The sequence below is a fragment of the Chionomys nivalis genome, chromosome 8 (assembly GCF_950005125.1).
Source record: "Chionomys nivalis chromosome 8, mChiNiv1.1, whole genome shotgun sequence".
NCBI classification, from domain to species: domain Eukaryota; kingdom Metazoa; phylum Chordata; class Mammalia; order Rodentia; family Cricetidae; genus Chionomys; species Chionomys nivalis.
The window spans coordinates 80,509,852-80,527,271 of record NC_080093.1 but is presented as its reverse complement, the minus strand read 5'-3'; the positions used below and the strand labels follow the sequence as shown (position 1 = coordinate 80,527,271).

Below are 17,420 nucleotides of genomic sequence, written 5' to 3'. Positions count from 1 at the left end.
AGTTATATGATATGTCTAAAGTTAGAGCAGGTAGGGGCTTGGAAAATGGCTCGGCAATTAAGAGCACTTGCTCTTTCAGAAGTCCTCGGTTTGGTTCCCAGAATTCACACCGTGATTCACAACCATCTGTATCTCCAGTTCCAGGGGATCTAACACCCTCTTCTGATCTCCAAAGTGTGCATACATACACGCAGACACAACATTCATACTCATAAAATAAATCTTAAAAGTAAAATAAAAATAAACTTATAGCAGGTAGTAAGTGTGGAATGAATCCAAGCACTACTAATTTACATGATACACTTTTATTTTATTTTTGTTGTTGTTTTTGAGACAGGGTTTCTCTGTAGCTTTGGAACCTGTCCTGGAACTAGCTCTTGTAGACCAGGCTGGTCTCGAACTCACAGAGATCCTCCTGCCTCTGCCTCCCAAGTGCTGGGATTAAAGGCGTGCGCCACCACCGCCTGGCTCATGATACACTTTTAAATTACCTGGAATCAGTATAGGCTTAAATCACCATAACCTATCCATCACAAATATCAAATTTCTTCTCAATCTTGAACTATTTTTTTCTCCACTAATAAATTCTGCTTCCGTCTTATCATGAGGCAGTCAACACTGCTATTTAGTTATAACACACACAATTTAATCAGTCAATTTACTATCAACAAATGACTGGCACATTATAATTTCACTGAGGGCAAGAATTTTTCCTCACTTCTACAATCAGATTTCTAATGACCAGACATACTCTTCCTTTTATCAAAGAGAAGCTCAAATTGAAAGAGAAATCAAGCAAAATGAGCTCATTTATTAACAATATGCCCTTTAATGAAAAAAAAAATCACATGGTTGGTTTAGAATAAGTAGGGAGAGACAATTATCTTGAAAACTAGAAGGAATATGGTAACAGAGAACTAAAAATAGGTGTTCATCTCTGTTAAGACCGAAATATCAATAGACGAAAAGAGAATATTCTATCTCTGATTCATGGGAAGGGAAAACTCATCTAAAAAGAGCAGCCAAGTACTTTGGTATTAAACACTAATTTATCACAAAAAAAAGATAAAATGGAAGACACAGAATGCACAGAATTTAAATGAAAACTTAATATTTTCAACAATTTTATTAATAATAACAGATAGATGAAATCACTTTAACAATATATTTTATTCAAATGTATCCAAATTATCACATTACAGATAATATAAAATTTAGCATTTTCTTTTTTAAGTACTGAATTTTTGAAATTTGATGTTTATTTTATTTTATACTTACTCATCACAAGTAAACTATTTACCTTTGTTTTAGGTTCTTTGATACAAAGTTTCATGTAGTAGAGACTGGACTTGAACATGTTATGTAGCTAAGGATGAATTTCTAATCCTCCTGCCTCTCTGTTCCAGGTGCTGAGATTACAGGTCAGTGCTACTGGGATTACAGCCCAGCATCAGCGTACCCAGCAAACTAGTCACATGTGCGCGCAGTCCAGGGTCACAGTTTAGAAGGAAAGGTTTAACGAGGGACTAAAAAGGCAAACAAGCATCATACCTTCTGCACAATTAATGGATGTATTATAATGAAACAGTTCCCAATAGCCATCTCTTTCCTCAAGTCAGAAAAGCATTAAACTGTTTATTATTGAGAAGAGAACAGATTTTCTTTTCATTTAACTCTATAATCTATGGTCTTTACATAAAAACTACCTTACCTTTTGTAATTTATTATAAATTTTATTCTATTTTTTTGTAGCACAAGAAATCAAACCAAAGACAAGTAAGGCAGTTGCTTTATCACCAAGCTATATCTCTAGCCTTCTTCCTAACTTTTGTATTTTTAAAGTACGTAACTTCTGATTAACAATATTCTAGAATTGTAAAGTTAACATTCCATAAACAATGTATTTACGGCTGGAGATATAGCTCAGTGGGTAAGAGTGCTTGCTCAGCAAGAGTACCTGAGTTCAAATCCCTAGCATCCACATAAAAACTGAGCATGGAGTGGGGCATGGTGGCACACGCCCTTAGCCCCAGCACTTGGGAGGAAGGAGGCAGATCTCTGTGAGCTGGAGACTAGCCTGATCTACAAAGCGAAATCCAGGGCAGCCAGGACTACACAGAGAAACCCTGCCTCACAAAACCAAAACCAAACCAAACAACAACAAAAACTGAGTATGGTGGCATATGCCTATAACCAGAACATTGGGGTGGAGACAAGTGGACACCAGGAGCTTGCTAACCAGCCAACCTAGCATAAAAACACGGTACTTGATACAGGCTCAGTAAAAAATCCTATTCCTTAAAATAAGTGGGAAAGTTAGAAAAGAAGGCAGCTCATGACACATTCTGGCCTTTGCATATGCATACACAAATATACACACCCACACACAAAGAATGCATTCACAGTCAAGGCATCTTATAGGTAGGTGGTGGCTGGAGAGATGATTTAGCAGTTAAAAGCACTGGCTGCTCTTGCATAAGACCTGGGTTCAATTCCCAGAACCCACATGTCACTTACAACTAGCTCTAATGCTAGTTCTAGGGGATCCAATGCTTTCTTCTGGTCTTTGAGGGCACCAGGCATGCAGGTGAAAACTCATAGCCATAATTTTTTTTAAAGCTAGGCAGTGGAGGTGCACACTTAAATCCTAGCACTTGGGAGGCAGAAGCAGGCAGATCTCTGTGAGTTCAAGGCTAGCTTGGTCTTCAGAGTGAGTTTCCAGGATGCCAAGGATACAAAGAAACCAGTCTTGAAAAACAAAAACAACAAAAAGTAAATATATATTTAAATATAAGAAAAGACAAAGAACAGAGTTTATGTATAGTCACTGAATACAGAAGGTCTCCCTAGCTTGGTTCAAAACCTATAAACCATATAAAATTTTCATGTTTGGGGTACATACATTTTTAAAAAAAGGTTTATTTTTATTCATGTGTATGAATGCTTGCAAACATACATACATGTATGTGTACTGTTTGTATGCCTGGTATCCATAGAGACCAGAAGATATCGGATCTCTTGGCATTGGAGTTATTGATGATTGTAAGTTGCCATAAAGATGCTGGAAACTGAAACAGATTCTCTGTAAGAATACTAAATACTCTTAACCACTCGGTCATCTCTCCAGTCTGGTCTAAATAAATATCATGACAAAGGAAAACACTATGTGTTCATTTCAATGATGGTTCCTAGATGTATGCTGTGCACCCTGCACTGTTCTCAGTGATGAAAAGCAAAATAAAGAGTTTAATTATAAAATGTCTGTGGAAAGCAATAACCCAAGAAGAAAAAATTTCCTACTTACAACATACAGCAGAAATTAATCCTCCTAATATATAACACAGAATCATTAGGGGGAAAATCAATAACAATGTATTAAAATGGAAGAGTTTGAATAAACAGTTCACAAAAAAGTAAAGATGCCCAATACACATCCTCTTATTGAGACAATAGCAATTAACCATACTAAACCTGTATACCAAACTATATCCCCAACCTATGAATGAGGAAATGATGAAAAATAAAAAACTATTTTAGAAAATTTAAAAATTTACAGTAAAATAGATGAGATTAATAAAGATCAGAGAAGAAAACAGTAACATAAATATATATCAGGAAACTAAAAATCTATCTGGCAATAATGATCAGGAAAAAAAATTAAATTTGGTGTGGTAGCACAAACCTGCAATCCCAGAACTCAGGAAGTGGAGGGAAGGTCAGGAGTTCATGGTCACCTCCAAATATGTATTTATTTTATTTTATGTGTATGAGTTATTTTGACTGCATGCATGTCTGTGTACCAACCACATGCATGCAGTACTTATGGTAGTCAGAAGAGAGTATTAGATCCCCTTAGCATGGGAATTCTATAAAGTCGTAAACTGCCATGTGCAGGCTGGGACGCAAACCACAGTATTCTCAACTATATACCACAGAGTCCAAGGCCAGCTATATGAGAACCTGTCTCAAAAGCAAAACATTTAAAAGAAAAGAAATATTTTAAACAAAACATGTACTTATGGTAGTTAGTATGGGATGAGCAGAAGCGCCTTCCTCTAGTGAATGTATCAGCAACTCACACTTAATGGGAAACCTTGCAATTTTCCTTATGGCCATAACATAAACAAAAGCAGAATGCTAACTATCACCTTAATTCAACATTTTAACCAGTTCTAGACAGTACAGTAAGGTAAGAAAAAGAAATAATGGGGTGACATCTTTGTACATCTAAAGACCTAAAGACATGAAAGCAATTGATGCTGTTCTCAGAGAATGCAGAGAATGAAAAGGGAGAAACCATGAGACCCAAAAATATCCAAGTAGGAAACAAAAAGAGGAAAAGAATGATAATGAAATACAGGAATGCTCTAATGGACAATACAGAGACAGGATAAGGAATGGAAAAAAAGACACATAGGGAAACCTAAAAGCTCCTAAGCAACTTTGAGAAACAGATTTATTAAAATACATACTGCTAAAAGTTCATGCCTTTAATCAAAGCACTTGGGAGGGAGAGGCAGGATGATCTCTGTGAGTTGAAGGATAGCCTAGTCTATATAGAGTTCTAAGACAGCCAGGATTACATGACACAATCTGTCACACACACACACACACACACACACACACACACACACTCATTCAGACCAAGTGTAGTGGCACATGTTTTTGATACCAGCACTCAGAAGGGAAAGGCAGAGCTGTGTAAGTTCAAGGTCAACCTAGCCTACATAGTGAGTCCTTATTAAAAAAAATCATTAAATTATACCTACAGGGCTAGAGAAATGACTTAGCAATTAAGAGTATGAACTGCTATTGCAAAGAACTGGAATTCAGTCCCTAAAGAGAAATTATGATATCCAATATATCCATGTCAAGTAGCTCACAACTACCTGTAACTCCCTTAATAAGATGTGTGAAGTTAGCATCAAATCAATTTATTACATAGATGGTATGTTCTTTAAGGAAGCAAAGGGTTGTTTGTGAAGAGTTGTGTGTTTATCTCATGTATTTCAGGTTCGCCTTGAACTCCTGATTTTCTTGCCACCACTTCCTGAGTGGATTATAAGTACTAGTCACCATGCCTGACTGGAAGTAAGCTGTAATTTTATACACTGTATAAATAATTTAGCCTCGTCCAAAAAGAAGTTTATTTTGGCATATCTGGTAGGAATGGCATTGCTTAGTGCAACTGGCCACAAAAAATGAACAACATGATAGGGAAAACATGCCTGATAGTGTGATTGGAATTCAACCCAGAGACTGAGTTCAATCATACGGGTACTCTACCAACTACGACAATGTAATGAAGACATACTGAGAAAAAAAATATGGTCCCTGCAACTCATGTGAGAATCCCTGGCTGCTAATACTTCATGTATACTGTACACATGGATACTGGAAGCACAACACATTTGGATGTCACGGGGAAAAACCTACCAGAAGTTCCACGTTGGGAACACTCCTGGACTTTGTTCCGAAACATGTTCATTTCCTTGACTGATTTTAATCTATCCTTTCCCCATAATAAACCATTAACCACAAGTATAACAACATTCAGTAAGTTTTATGTATCCTAACAGATGTCAAGACTAAGGGTGGTATGGGTAACTCTGCTTTTCAATGTGCAGTTCATGTTTAACACGAGGGCAGTCTTATGTCCATTATGCCTTCAGAGGTGAGGTAATAATAAAGACAGTAAGGTAGATCTGAAATACAGAAAGACAAGCAAGACTTTCTAGAGACAGGATAAGCTGGTTAGTGAGGCTGACAACAGAGATCTATAGAATCATGTCAGTGTGCAGAATCCATATTTTGCTGATGATATGTCATGGTTCTTCTCCAAAGTTATTTATCTATTTATTTATTTGCAGTTTGAGTAGATCTATGTAAACTTTTAAATACTCTAGATCGGGGTGACAGTCTCACTTGTGAGCATATACTTCAAAGCATACCAAAGCGTACATTTTAAATACGAACAGTGCATTATACGTCTATTATTCTTTATTCAACTTTGTTAGAAATAAAATCAAGTGGAGAATCAGGAAAAAATATGCTAGATCAATATAAATCAGAATAGCACTAGATTTTTATAATAAGCTATATTACTACATTCAGTACTTGGCTCATATATTATATAACACTTACAACAGACAACTACAAAGAACCAAATAAAACTGACAGCAGGGCATAGAGCAATTGTTCTCAACCTATGGGTAGCAACCCCTTTGCGGGTATGTGTGGGTATGTTGAACAACCCCTTCACAGAGGTTGCCTAAAACCATCAGAAAACACGGGTACTTACATTATAATTCACAACAGTAGCAACATAACAGTTAAAAAGTACCAACAAAAAATTTTATGGCTGGGGATCACTACAACATGAGGAAAAGGACTGAAGAATAAATAGCAGCATTAGGAAGGCTGAGAACCACTGGCATAGAGGCTCACATTTGTAATCTCAGCAGTGAGAAAGCTGAGAAAGGAGGACTGCCATGAGTTCAATGCTACTCTCAAACTTACGTGTGGAGCTGTAAGTTAGACTGGGCAAAACTGTGAAATAGAGTGAGATGCCTATGAGAAAGTAGGATTCTGTGAGAGGAGGAAAGGGGAGGATGGGGAAGGGGACTGACTGACATTGACTGATGACTGGGTTCTTATCCTAGCTGCACTTCAGCTTTGATTAGGCATTTCACCTCTCAGGAACCAATTTTTCAAGTAAATGAAGTGGTTATGCATCGAATAGTAAGATTTACTCAAACATTAACATTTCAACATCAAACTTGATTTGCAAATTTTAATTCTTTCCTCCAAACTGATATAAATGTGTAGTAGTATTTTTGCCTTACGGTCTGACACAATGTATGCTTTTATTTGAAACAAACTTAATTTTATTCTGTAGATCTGATGAAATGTTTTTGAAAAAGATGGAGACTAAGTTAGCTGAGGCTGTAGGCTTTGGGCTCAATGTCTAGCCTCAAAACGGAAGAAAAAAAAGTTCAATCACTAAGACTACATAACAACCCCCTCCCGCCCTCCTTCAAAGAACCTCGAAAAATCTGACAATAAGAGTGTGTGATGTACTTATCTACTGTACTTATCAGTGTAACAGGAAGACAGAGGGAGACTCCATGCACAAGAATTTATACTGTTCAAAAAAATCCCTACTGTTCGGTAGAAAATGGAATGAAAAACAAAAAATTGAGGGCTTGGGATGTAGCTCAATAGTAGAGAGCTTTGCCTAGCATGGAAAGGGCTGTCGGTGTCTTGGCAAAAAGAGGGCGGGAAATAGGGAGACCCAAGAGACAAATAAGCAGATAAATAAAATTAGGGGATTAACTATGACTTGGAGTAAGGATAGTGGCAGTGGAAATATTAGAAGTGGTTCGATTTAAATGGAACATGCTAAGTTTAGCTAGCAAGTGAAACAGAAAAACAAAAAATCATTTAGATTGGGGAAACAGATGTTATTTTTAGTCAGTGAAAACAAATAAGGCATGGGAAAACTAAGAAGAGCTTCCCCAAGATTCTTCATGATCTTAAAGACAGGGAAAATCAGGCATGGTGTCTCACACTTGTCTAATTCCAGCACTCAAGAGACACACTATGATTTTAATGCCAGTTTGTTCCACCTAGAGAGTTCCAGGCCAGCCAGGCCTACATAGTGTAACACTGTCTCAAAAGGAAGAAAAAACAGGTAAGAATTTCCAGAGCTTCAGTCCCTGCCAGGTCAGAGTCAATGAGATGACTCAGTGGATAAAGTGCTTGCCACATGAACTGTCAAGAGAGGAGCATGAAATTCAAGAATTAAGTGGGAGGAAACTATTCCTAGCTGTCTTTATTTTATTTAAACTATTGTTATGATATTATTCTTATTGTGTGTATGAGGTGTGTAGGGAAGCTCATGCCATAGCACTTTTTGAGTTGGTTCTCTCTTTTCACCACAAGGGTCCTAGGGATTCAACTCATGTTGTCAGGTTTAGTGGCAAGTTCCTTAACCTACTAAATCATCTTGCTAGTCCATAGTTTTAACATTTAAAATGCTTTGTACAATTATATTAATAAAGAACTAAAGTCTTCTATCTTGGCAAAAAGCAAAAAGTAACCGAATACACACTAATCATTGTTCCACTCTCGGCCCTTAAGAGCAACATTCTAAACATCCAGGATACAGCCACAACAACCTTCTGTGTCTAGACAGGAGTCTTATTGAGTCTTATTGCATATGAGTGGGAGGGGGTCAATGAAGAGAAGACAGAGGTCACAGAAAAAAGCTCATTCTAAAAGGCAACATGCTGACCACTAAGTCTGCACTCTAACTTGGTTTCTCAACAGAAGTATTTGGTGGAGATAATGGCTGAACTTTGGACTACTTTACTGTTCATTCTTTTGACATGAATCATTTAATATACCTTGACGTTACTGAAATTTCAACATGACAAATAACAGTAAATCTTTTGTGCTAAGTGTTATGGTAGTATATGCTTCTATTTTCAACATGGCTTAAGAGGAGAAAAATTAAAACTGAGAAACACAACTAAGAATCACAAAGTAAGGAACAGTAATAACAAAAAACTGAGCCAAGCTGGGAATGTGCTTACCTAGCATGCATGAAGAATATGTTTGCATATAGGTGTGTGTGTGTGTATTTGTGTTCAAATGCTGAAACGAGCATCAAAATGCCCCCAACACTAAGAAGTCCAAGCCCATGAAAAGATGCTGAGTAATATTAGTCAGAAGGGAGATGTAAATCAAAACCACAACCAGACATAATTCAAACCTACTTGACGACTATAATATTTTTAATGGAAAATTTGAAGTGGTGGCAAATATATGAAGAAACTGAAACTCTTTGCTAATAAGTGATGCAAAATGGTGCAGTCGCTCTGAAAAACTTTTCATCTAAATGTAAATGCTTCATCTAAAATGTAAACATAATTATTGTTTGAACCAGCAATTCTACTCCCACTCAAAAGAACTGGAAACAGACACTTATATTTACACATCAATCTGTGTTAAGGATACTATGCTTACCAAACAGTATGCCATCTTAGTATAAGTGTCATTATTTACAATATCCAATAGATGGAAATAACCAAGTGTCCATCAATGAATTGATATACAAAATGTGGTAAAGACATATCACAGAATATTCTCTAGTTATAAAAAGTAACAACAAATACTGCACTATGGATGATCCTTAAAGACACTATACTAAATGAAACAAACCAGCCAAACAAATATGGTATAGTTCCACTTACAGGAAATATCCGGAATAGGAAAATTCTGACAAAAAGTAGAGTAATGGTTATTAAGGAAAGCAGGGGCTGGGAGGATGGAATAGTTACTGCTTAATACTCAGAGTTTTATTTTGCAGTGATAAAAGTCTTCTGAAATAGACAGTGGTGATAGACAACATTGTAACTAATGCTACTAAACTATAAATGAGCAAAGACTCTCTCCCCCCCGTGTGTGTGTGGGGGGGGGGTAGAGAGAGACAGAGAGTCTGACTTGGGGGTATAGTGCAGTGGCAGAGTTATTATCTAGTAGGTATAAGTCCCTGAGTTCAAGTCCCAGTACCATGTACCCACTGAATCTAGGTCCACATGCTTGCTTTTAATCCTAGCTCCCAAGAGGCTGAGGCAGGAGGATCAAGAAGTTCAAGGCCAGCCTAATCTACAAAAGTAGATTCTAACTCAAAACAAACACAACCTTTCTTGCTGAAAGGATCCTTATGCAGCTCAGGTTGCCCAGACTCACTACACTAAGTAGCAAAGGATAACCATGAACTCCTTCTGATCTACTTGCTCCTATCTGTTGAGCACTAAAACCACAGGTGTGAGTCACCTAGCCTAATCCCAGAGCTTCACACATGCTAGGCAGGCACTCTAGAAAGAGCCAGAACCCCAGCCCTACATTTCTTCATCCTAGCTGCTGTGGTACTAGCTCTGGGACTGCTATTTTCCATACTCCATAAAGTGTTCACTTTATGCACAGATTTCTAGTTGGACGGGTTTTCGGATTTTATATTTAAAACATACCCCAGTAACTATGACTAGAAAAAGAAAATCAACTACAGTTAATAGGTGTTGGTGGTTCACATCTGTAAACCTAGCACTTACAAGGCAGGAGGAGTGTTGTGAGTTCAAGGCCAACTCAAAAAACAAACCAAAACCAAAAATAAATAAATAAATAAATAGAATTAAAAAAAAATCAAGCTCTGTCAAGCATTTCAATATGCATAGAATTCTAGTCTAAGAACTCAATGGCAGAGCATGCCCCTAGTATTCTAGCATGCAAAAAAGGAAGGGGAGGTTTAGTCAGACAAAAGTGGGTCATTCCAAGTCAGGTAAACACCTGTAATTCCAGCATTTGGAGACTAAGGCAGAAGGATTTGAGGGAGTTCAAGTCTATCCTGGGATACCATTGAGAATCTGTCTCCCACACCTCCAAAGGAAAAAAAAAGTACAAATTGTGTATTCCCTGGAACTAAAAAGCACCCTTTTCCACTTAGCACTGTAGTCTAAAACAGATTTATACATTAAACTATAAAGTGTTTATCAGAAGAGTCATAAATTGTATTATGAACATAGATAAGGTGACTTAATAAATAAACCAATGCAGTTACAGCAACTCACTGCACTGTGGTTTTGTTTCTAAGAATAGTTAGGTCTCCATCAGAGCTTATCTTTTAGGAAGAGCATACATGTTTACTGACTCTCCCAAACTGAAAATAGAACATTTGAAAGAAGTATTTTCCTGATTCCTAATTAGACTGCATTTTTTGAAACAAAATCACTCATGCTCTAGTCCCTCCTCACCAGAAAGCATTACTAGCACTGATCTCCTGATTCATTTTCATATACTCGGAAAGAAGGTTGTGCTTTTGCTTATTACACAGTGGAACTTTAATGACAACTTCTTAGACATGTAGTGGTCTACAATGTAACTCTTAATATTCATGAGGCTGAAAAAGTAGGATTACTCTAAATTCAAACCCAGCATAGGCTACACTAAGAGAGGATTTCTTGGTAGACAGGTAGGAGGAAGGAAGGGAGGGAGGGAGGGAGGGAGGGAGGGAGGGAGGGAGGGAGGGAGGGAGGGAGGGAAAAAAAAGAAAGGGGAGGGAGAGAAAAGCTAACCAACTAGACAGGCAGGTGTGCACACCTGCAATGCCAGTTCTTGGGAAGTATAAGCAGTAAGATCAAGAGTTCAAGGTCATTTGTGATCTGTGACCTTATTGTGTGTACACACGAAGTCAGCCTGGACTCTGTGACCCAATCTCGGAAAAGTATTACCATATGGATTATAACTGGTCTCTCGGGTTGGACTATAAACTTGTTCATCCTTTAATAAACATTCCAAAACTGTGCTATATTTTACACATGTAAACATTAAGACACCAACTTAAGAAACACAATGAAAAGAACACTGGGCCAGCACTATAGGACCTGGATTCAAGCAGTGCCTTCTAGACACTAAGTTATATAAGTCAAAATATATTTAGGTCTCATTTTTTTCTCCGAGAAAACAAGAATATTTACTATTTATTTGAATAATAAGGTCTTGAGGGACAAAAATATTAGTTAAGCTATAATCAGCAATCAATGCAAACACAGGTTTTTAATATTGTTGGTCTAAGTCAGTGGTTCTTAATGCTGTGACCCTTTAATACAATTCCTCATGTTGTGGTGACCCCAACCATAAAATTATTTTCATTGCTATTTCATAACTATAGTTTCGCTAGTTATGAATCATAACGTAAATATTTGTGTTTTCCGATCATCTTAGGTGAACCCAGTTACAGGGTCATTGTGACCCACAGGTTGAGAACTACTGTCCTGAACTATCTACTAGTATCTGTTTCTAATAAACCTCAATGTATAGCAAATAAAGTTAAACATTATATACTATTTGATTCTTTCTATACTGTAACTGTTAAGCCTGTAATTCCATGCACTTAGGAGGCTGAGGCAGGACAGCAAGTTCCAGGACATTCTTAATTGCGTAACAAGACTGGATCTCAATACTAACGATAGATATGGTGCTTCATGTCTATAATGTAGCACTTGGAGGACTGGGGCAGGAGAACAACCACTGAGGTCAAGGACAATCTGGCCTACATAGTGAGTTCTGGGCCAATCTGAACTAAATTATAAGACCCCATTTCACAGTAAGACATACAGAAAGCATTACTGTTTAACACTAAAGATGTTGATTAAATAATATTTAATGTATTCTCAAAGTTAAGAGATAAATACCAATAGCTAAGTCAAAAAATTGCATTCAAATCTTTTTAGAAATTATTTTAAAATTTTACTTATTTTACACCCAAATAACTAAATTTAAATTTTTAAGAAATCTAAGGTGGGCTATGGTAGTGCCTGTCATCCTAGCACTTGGTGGATAGAGGCAGGAGGAGCCAGACTTCAAGGTCCTCCTTAGTTACAGTCTAAAGCCAACATAGGCTTCATGAGGTACTACCTACAAAAGCAAAAAGAAATTCAGAAAGTAGTTCACAGCTGCATCTATTTCCATTATAACTGTCAAAATATCTCTGTATACATCTCATCAGAACAACATATAGTCTGGGCACACGCCTGTAAACCCAGCAGTCAGAAAGCAGAGGAGGGCAGATCTCTGTGACTTTGAAGCTTCTCTACATGGCAAATTCCAGGCCAGGGCTACACAGAAAGACCCCAAGTGGGTAATGTTCCAAAAAATTAAAAACAAAAAACCCTAGTCTAGGCATGGTATACAATACCCCTTAGTAAGAATGTTGGATAAGGTAGTCCCCACCACATCCCCCATTCAGGCTATTGCTATTGCTCTTGGTCACCAACCAGAACTAGGTAATAAGACACTATTGCTGAAAACACCAAACACATCTAGTTGCGGGACATACAGAAATCAAGCTACAACTGAGCTGCCTACCGTTCTTTTACTGTGTCAGGAGGTGTTATGCAGGTTATCAGAAGAGAAAGTCTTACTTTGCTGTGGATCCTGTAAGCTATATATAATACCAACCTTGCGGCTAAGATGTGCCCACTAGTGCAACAGTGGCATTGCTGTTGTCTTAGGGTTACTACTGCTATAAGCAAATTGGGGAGGAAAGGGTTTCAGCTTTTGTTTCCAAATCCCTGTTTATCATTGAAAGAAGACAGGACAGGAACTCAAACAGGGAAGGAACCTGGAGGCAGAAGCAGATTCAGAGGCCATGGGACATGACATGGCTGCTACACCCATTACTCACAGAAGCAATGCTACAAGACCTGCTTATACCAGGTCCATTAACATTCCATCATGACCACCCTATTCCCAAGGAGCTATAGGAATGGTTGCTAGGATTGGGGAGTCATATTCCTCAGTGGTACAACCCCTGGCTAGCAGCCTTTACTCAAGTAAATAACCATTGATCTAAACTCATGCAGACACCCTAATTAAAATTTTTCACAAATGGGAAAAAGGAGAACATAAAAGTAGTTGGGAGAAAGAAGAGGTACACTAGGAAGAAATAAAAGAGAGTAACAGGGGAGGGGGTGGAAATATCAAAGTATATTACATACATACAAGAAATTGAATTTTTTTTTTTATTTTCGAGACAGGGTTTCTCCAGGTTTTGGTGCCTGTCCTGGAACTAGCTCTTGTAGACCAGGCTGGCCTCGAACTCAAAGAGATCCGCCTGCCTCTGCCTTCCTAGTGCTGGGATTAAAGGCGTGCGCCAACCACCACCCAACAAGAAATTGAAATTTTAAAGCAAGAAATAACATCGCAAAAAAAATAAACATGGCATACATAAATGCACAAAACAAAGATCCATAGCTAGAGGTGGTGGTGCACGTCACCTTTAATCTCCGTGAGTTCAAGGTCAGCCTGATCTACAAAGTGAGTTCCAGGATAGCCAGGTATATACAGAGGGACCCTGTCTCAAAACAACAACAAAAGCAAGCAAGCAAACAAACAAAACTGTGACTCCCACCTAGGAGGTTTTAGCCTCAACCATAATCTTATGAATAACGTACAAGACACCTATCCGGGGCAGTATTTCCAAGTGAGACCATGATTTCCACTAAAAAAAAAAAAAAAAAAAAAAAAAATTGTATATGAATGCTATCAAATAAATACCAGAGTTATCGAGACTTTTCTCAATTACCTTACCACTTGGAGGTAATGGGAAAGAGCTTAGAACCTGATCACTTTTACCCATTCTGCCCTCATTAATAGAGAGAACTCATTCTGTAAGCCTCAATTTGAGCGGTCTTCTCATCAGACCCACGCATCCCTTCATTTCCCCAGCCTGATCACATCCTTCTTAGCAGCTGAATCCCCCACTGTCCTTATAACCAGAGTTAGAACTTGTTAAACTGTCAGGGAGACGAGACAACAACTTCTACTTTCTCTCCTCTCCTCATTCCCCAGTTTCTTAGGGTGGGTTTGTGGCCCAACTCAGTTACAACTATCAAATGAAACCACCAAACTAAAGCAAATCTGGCTCAGTGGTAGAGCCTTGTTTAGGCCCTGGGTTCAGTCCCTAGTACTGGGGAGGTGGGCTGTTGAGATTAAACAAATCACCAAATTCTGTAAATGCAGCATACTAAAACACCATCATTTGCTTGTCTTAAATTTCTTTTGGAAATATGATAAATTAGTAAAAAAAAAAAAAAAGATTAAGTTGTCTTATCAAAGCAAGATAAATTCCAACTCATTCTGAAAGTACTGAGAACCAAACCCAGAGCCTTGTGGTAAGCAAGCACTAACTCTTAGCTACATGCCCAGCTCACATAACTTTGTCATTTTGCTTTGTTTTTGTCTTTGGAGACAGGGTCTCCTGTAGCTCAGGCTCATCTCTCCAAGTACATTGCTAAAGCATTTTAAGAAAGTGCTCTGCACCTCTCCTGATCTCAGGGGTTGGTCCGATGCTCTGATAAGAACTCTGAGCTCTTAGAAATCAGACTCTCTTGAGGTACAAATTTACTACTAATTAAATGTGCTACTTATTACATTCAAAACAATGTGCCAGTCTTACTCCTGGGCACAGAAATGCACACAGCAACATTAAACTGAATGGAAAATTTGGAGCTCTAAATAGAAGAAGCAACAAAGAACCATACACTCAATACACAGCTGACGACAGAAAGTTATTTCTAAAATCCTGAAAGCAAATATGTCCAACTTTAAGCTCTCTGAAACTAAAAAAAGACTGAGACCATTAAAGTATGACTGCAAATTAAGCTGCAAGTAACATGGACACAAAATAAATTATAACAGAAAATTTCCTATTATTATTATTAATTGACAGTGTCTCACTAGGTAGCCGAGGCTGGCCTTAAATTTGACCCTCCTACCACAGCTCTGTGGTGCAGGCAAGCACTGCAATTAACAGAGTGCACCACCATGCCCAAGACAACAGACATTTTCCCAAGACAAACTGCTTTTGAATTAAGTTAGCCAACGCAGATGGAATTTGTGGAAGCTCTGTTTATATTTTGTACCTATGTTAAAACCACTTTGGAACAACGTTTGAGTTAACAAACATCTCTATATCGATCACAGTGCTTTTCAGTGCTCAAAACACTGACTGTCAAACCCGCAGTCGGCTACAAAGATTTGAAAATCTCAACCACGGCACTTCAGTGTGGTTTGTAACCTTGCATGACCACACCGACTCCAACGACGGTGCGGCGCTGCTGCTCAACAGTTTCTCGTGGAGACCGAACCATCATCATCAGGGAGGCAAGAGTACAAAGTCTTCCTTGGAATCAGTGTTCCAGGACCTCTGTGCAGCCTCTCCTCCCGGATGCTACTGCACCAACTCTCTAAGACTAGCTTTCCCCCCCCCCCCTCCTGTCCTTACGGCTTGTGATGATCCAATGCATTCAATAATTTTCCCCAAGGCAGTTTTCCTCCTGACACCCACCTGGAAAGATCTGGGGTACCTCTTTAACAAGTAATCTCGTTCAAACAGGGAAGCTTCCTTCAAACACCTACTGTCTAAAATAAAAGTATAATAATTGGAACTTCGCCTTCTATCAGGACAACACAGGGAATGAACTACCATGCACACTCTCCTCATCTTCAATTATTTCTTGTTCGCAGTCACTCAGGAAGAGTTAAATATTCTTACTCTAATGCCTTTCCAGAAAGACGGTGCGCTAAATACACATAAATATTATTGCATTCCCAAAGCAAGTAGGTTCCGGAGTTTTGTTTTAAGGTAAGGGGGTGAAGGATCCCAGGAGAAAAAAAAGAACCACCCGAGGCTCCAAAGACAGAGCTGGGCGAGGAGGAGGAAGAGGCCATAGCAGAAGTTCAAGCTACTCTCCAGAAAAGTCCGGAGCGGAGCCTGGGACCCGCCGCCGCCGCAGCTCCCTCACTGTCCCGGGGACCGCGGGGTGGCTTCCCCTCCCCCTGAGGGACAGCGGCGCCCGGCGGGTCGCGACAAAGGGACCTGGCGCGGGGCGCTGGCGACCGCCGGGTGGGGGACGGGGCCCCGAGGAACGAGCCAGAGAGGATGGAGCGACCAAGGGGCACCGCGGCCGCGGTCCCTCCCCTCGGGAACCTAGGCGGCCGCGCAGTGCCAGGCCTCGCTCCACACGCACCCGCCGCCCCTCACCTCACGCTGCGGGAGCTTCGCTCTCCACCGCAACCCGAGCCTTCGCGCCTTCCAAGGTCCGAGCCATGTTTTGCCCCCGCCTCAGCTGGCTCAGCCGGCCGCCGAGGAGAGCTTCGACTGACTCCGCGGCCAGCCGAGCACCGGACGTCACTTCCGATGGTACAAGCACCGCCCCCGGGCTTGGGCGCCTGACGATTGGCTGGTGCAGGCGGCCTACCTGGGGCGGTGGGCGGGGCACAGGCGGGGCCGCAAGGCAGCGGCGGGGAGGTTGCGGGCTGGACTGGTTGCCCCGGGGAATGGGTGTCCTGTCGCGGCCTGGGGCCTCTCTGGTTTCTGGGACCCCTTGGCCCGCCTCGGGCTCCCAGGCGCCCTTTGTTCCCGGGCCCTCTCTCAGCCCTGCGCGCCGATGACCTCTGGCTTGTGGCTGCGGGCTTTGCGATCTTGGCCCCAGGCCGCCCGGAGATGAGTTTGGATTGGAAGGCAGAAGTAAACAGTCAAGGCGAAATCTTTCATTCCCTCCAGCATTTATCGCGGACATTCAGGTGCTTCGAAGTTTGTAATTAGCAGCTCATCACGTGGGTCCCGTAAAGGGCTGAACGTGTGCGGCGTCCTCACGTCGCTGTTTGCTGACAGCCTTGCCGGGGCCAGGTGAGGAAGGCAGCCTGATAATAACAGCGCTCGGCCAGACAGCACACCCGGGCCCGGGAGTAATCATACCTCTCTCGTGAGCACCGAATGGAATTGTGCTTGTAAAGCGTTTAGCCCTCTGCTGTCTGGTTCACAAGTGAAGCAGATGGGGAAATTATTCCCG

At 40.1% G+C, this 17,420-nt stretch overlaps 1 protein-coding gene across 1 annotated transcript in view; it reads right to left on the bottom strand.

Moving 5' to 3' along the window:
• The window catches only part of Pik3c2a (phosphatidylinositol-4-phosphate 3-kinase catalytic subunit type 2 alpha), a 110,538-nt gene extending 93,797 nt beyond the window's left edge, over window positions 1–16,741 (bottom strand). The window contains exon 1 of the mRNA XM_057777084.1: window positions 16,610–16,741. The gene's annotated coding sequence lies outside the window, so the exon portion shown is untranslated. The remainder of the gene's footprint in view (window positions 1–16,609) is intronic.
• Window positions 16,742–17,420: the final 679 nt, after the last annotated feature.